This window comes from Trichechus manatus, unplaced genomic scaffold (genome assembly GCF_000243295.1).
Source record: "Trichechus manatus latirostris isolate Lorelei unplaced genomic scaffold, TriManLat1.0 scaffold00079, whole genome shotgun sequence".
Lineage (NCBI taxonomy): Eukaryota > Metazoa > Chordata > Mammalia > Sirenia > Trichechidae > Trichechus > Trichechus manatus.
Genome location: NW_004444015.1, coordinates 10,771,585 through 10,776,223, shown reverse-complemented (window position 1 = coordinate 10,776,223; position 4,639 = coordinate 10,771,585).

The window sequence follows — 4,639 nt, the reverse complement described above, 5'->3', positions numbered from 1 at the left end:
CTCTCTTTATCTTTGGTTTTGGCAAGTTTGATTATAATATGTCTTGGTGAGATTTTTTTGAGATCTACCTTATTTGGGGCTCGATGAGCATCTTGGATAGATATCTTGTCATCTTTCACGATATCAGGGAAGTTTTCTGCCAACAAATCTTCAATGATTCTCTCTGTATTTTCTGTTATCCTTCCCTTTTCTGGTACTCCAATCACTTGTAGGTTATTCCTCTTGATAGAGTCCCACATAATTCTTAGGGTTTCTTCATGTTTTTAATCCTTTTATCTGCTTTTTCCTCAAATAAGTTGGTGTCAAGTGCTTTATATTCAATCTCACTAATTCTGACTTCCATTGCCTCAGTTCTGCTCCTATGACTTTCTATTGAGTTGTCTAATTCTGAAATGTTATTGTTAATCTTCTCAGTTTCTGATTGTTGTCTCTCTATGGATTCTTGCAGCCTGTTAAATTTGTCATTATGCTCTCCTCTAATCTTTTTAATTTCCTCTATTGTGTGTTCTGTGTTTTGCTTAATTTCCTTCCTAATTTCTTGAAGAGCTCTGTATATTAATCGTTTGTATTCTGCCTCAGGTAATTCCAAGAAATTTTCCTCTTCTGGAAAATTTCTAGATTCTTTATTTTGGGATCTTGCTGAAGCCATCATAGATTGCCTGTTTATGTGATTTTATATTGACCATTGTCTTCCAGCCATCAATATGTTATTATATTTATTTGCTTTGTGTTTGCTTACTGTGTCCTAACTTCTAGTTTTGGTTTGGTTTGCCCCAATAGGCTGCTCGTATGAGCTAGTTTGATTATTGGCACCTTTGAAGCTCTAATGACCTGTCACCAGGTGATTAGATCTGTTACTAGGTATATGAGCTCAGGAGTCTGCCCACTCCTCCTGTATGGATTCAGCTCAGGTGCCCAGGTAGATAGCCACCAAATGTGTGGTGTAGGCTGTCACAGTCCTAGACAGGCATGGGTGATTGGCGTAGGCACAGGCATCTGACTGCAGCAGGGGGACACACTCTGAGCAAGGCAGGGGCCTGATGGCTGCCCCTGAGTGTCTAGGAGGAAGGCGTGTCCTTGTTCCCTAGAGTGCATAGGTGGGTGGTTTTGTAGCCAGACTATGAGCAGCTAATGCTGTTGGCTGTAATGACTGGAGGACACCTCTTATTCATGGGTGCTTATCGTAGGTGGCTTGATGGAGTGGGTGGAGCCACCAGTCCTCAGGCCCCTGATGTGGGTACGTGAAGACCCTGCTTAATGGACAGAGCAGTGTCACATGTCAAGAACCTGCCACTTCACAGCTGAAGCAGTTGAAGTTAGAGTTCTTGTATATACCCTGTTGCACTGCAGTAATGAGGGCCTATGCTGTTGAGATGGGCCCACACAAGTCTATGCAGGGGGAAAGGCACTCAAAGTCCATGGATCCCTTATGCCTGTGCCTAGACAAAGGAGTTGTGCCTATCTTGGGTTCCCGGCTTAGGGGAGCTGGCAGTTTATTTTTTCCTGTTTGTTAATTTGTTCACTCTCCAAGGCAGGGAGAATGGCTCTGGGTGTGTGTTGGATCCTACCTCCTGCCCAGAGGACTCAGCAATTGCTGAAGCTGGTCTGGGACCCAGTGCAGAGCAGAGAGCGGGGAGTTAAATGGGAGAGATGTTTATTCCCTAAGGGGGGTGTTTTTGATCCACACGGTAGGCCATACCAATTACTATCTTTTGGCGATTGAGGGCTGCTTCTCACTGGTTCTGGTTAGCCATGTAGACTGTCAGTGGCTGGGTCTCACGAGGTGCAGAAAATGTGCGTCCCAAGCACAACTGCTTGCCTGCTTCACCACTCACCCCCGAGCTGCTCAGGCCTGAAGAGCTCAGGCTCTCGCCTGGTCTGGTTTGGCAACTCCTCACTGCTTCCGAACCGTCTCTTCCTCCCCCTGCCACTCAGTCCGGTTCCTCAACTCTGCCTCTGATGTTCAGGACTCCCAGATTGCCATATATAATCAAATCACTTGGTTTTTGTTTTTGGGTCTTTGTTGAAAGAGGGTCCACTGGAAGTGTCTGACTACTCCACCATCTTGGCCTTGCCTCCTTCCCTAGGGCTTTCAATGGCTGATTTTTCAGAAGTAGATTGCCAACCCTTTTTTCCAAGGTGCCTCTGAGTAGACTCAAACCTCAAACTTTTCTGTTAGCAGCTGAGTGTGTTAACTGTTTGCACCACCGAGGGATGCCCTGGATATGCCTAGATGTTTACTATGGTGTAGACACAGCATCTATGAACCGAGTACTCCAGCCTGGATAAATTGCTCCTAGTATTAGGCAATCAAATTGGTGCCTGCTTCCTTTTGACTACTGACTGAAAAGTGTCATTTTCAATTTTCTGTTTGCCCTTCCTGGAAATAATTGAATAATTTAAAGATGCCCATCAGAACGATGCCATGTATGTGTTTCAAGGTTGGAGAGGGGGCTGGAGGAGGTGTTTATCCACAGCAGCCTTTCCCCTCCTCTGAACTTTCCCAGAAGTTACTGTCTGTATTATTCCTGAGGTATTCACATTCATGGAGTTAGAGGGTAATGATATCAATTAACACACTGAGCTGCTAAACAAAAGGTTGGAGGTTCGAGTCAACCCAAAGGCATCTTGGAAGAAAGACTTGGTGATCTACTTCCAAAAAATCAGCCTTTGAAAACTCTATGGAGCACAGTTCTACTCTGACACACATGGGGTCACCGTGAGTCAGAATTGATGCAATGGCAATTAGTTTTTACCTGATGTCATGTTATAAATATGAAATGGAGGCCCAGAGAGACTTGTCCAAGGTGTCTAACTCCCTATTTGTGGATTCTATATGTCTTCACTGGATGACAAAGCTCCTTGAGGCAAGGATGGGGCCTTATTCATCTTTGTACCTTCCCAGTACCTAGTAGAGTGGATCTTGCATATAGTGAGTGTTGAGTAGATTTGAGTTCTCATGAAAGCCATGATATTATCAGAGCAGCTTGGAACACAAATCCCATTATGATTTCCTTGACAGGCTCTCATTTCAAAAGAGGAGACCTTCAGTATGGCTACATACTCCCCTTATCAACTGAGCGCAAACTAAGTACTTGGTGGCAAATAAAATAGACACCAAAGGCATGCTTTGGGCAAGGACTTGATGCTATTTTTTAAAGCTTTTTTTGGAGTAGACGGGACAGAAAATTGTATAGTCTTTTTTTTTCCTTTCATTAGTGATCCAGTGAGTGTTCCTTAAAACAAAAAAAAAAGGCTACACACAAAATTTGAAGGCTCTAAACTGATCTGACCCACTAGATTTAATGAACTCTGGGAAAAAGTTCTTCCTGTGTTCTGAGGCCTTTCATATTATCTTTTACCTAATTCTTTACAAGTGATTTTTCAGATCATAAGTGCCAGGAATAGGTCCATCTACAGAAAATGAGCACATTTTCCTCCACTACATGTCAATGCTATCTGACAGCTATTAGAACCTGAAATGTAGAGGCTTACAGAGTAATTCTTCAAGTGTAGCTCATTTCCAATGAAAGCATTCAGTGTTCTGTTTATTTATTTATTTTTCACTTCTTTGAAATTCATTTAAAATTTCTCTTCCATGAAAATACTTGTTTCTGTAATCATTATGTATGTACTTTCTGGTCTTATACTTGTTTAATAACTTGTTTCAATACTATAAGATGCTTTTGTAGATTTAATACTGAGACAACATAAGCATGGCATGTTTAAATGTTGTTTTGTTGTCAATTCTACCCAAAGCAATCTACAGATACAATGCAATCCTGATCCAAATTTCACCGGCATTTTTTAATGAGATGGAGAAATAAATCATCAACTTCATATGGAAAGGGAAGAGGCCCTGAATAAATAAAGCATTACTCAAGAAGAACAACAAAGTGGGAGGCCTTACACTACCTTATTTTAGAACCTATTATACTGCCATGGTAGTCAAAATAGCCTGGTATTGGTACAACAACAGTTTCATAGACCAATGGAAAAGAGTTGAGAATCCAGACGTAAATTCATCCATCTGTGAGCAGCTGATATTTGACAAGGGCCCAAAGTTTGTTAACTGGGGAAAAGGCAGTCTCTTTAACAAATAGTGCTGGCATAACTGGATATCTATCTGCAAAAAACTGAAACAAGACCCATACCTCACACCATGCACAAAAACTAACTCAAAGTGGATCAAAGACTTAAATATAAAATCAAAAACGATAAAGATCATGGAAGAAAAAATAGGGACAACACTAGGAGCCCTAATACATGGCATAAACACAATGTGAACCATAACTAACAATGCACAAGCACCAGAAGAGAGACTAGATAAACGGGAGCTCCTAAAAATGAAACACTTATGCTCATCAAAAGACTTCACCAAAAGAGTCAAAAATCACCCTACAGACTGGGAAAAAATCTTTGGGTACGACAAATTGGATCAGCATCTAATCTCTAAAATCTGCAAGATATTGCAAAACCTCAACAACAAAAAGACAAATAACCCAATTTAAAAATGGGCAAGGGATATGAACAGGCACTTTGCCAAAGAAGATATTCAGGCAGCTAACAGACACATGAAGAAATGCTCACGATCATTAGCCATTAGAGAAATGCAGATCAAAACTACAATGAGATATTA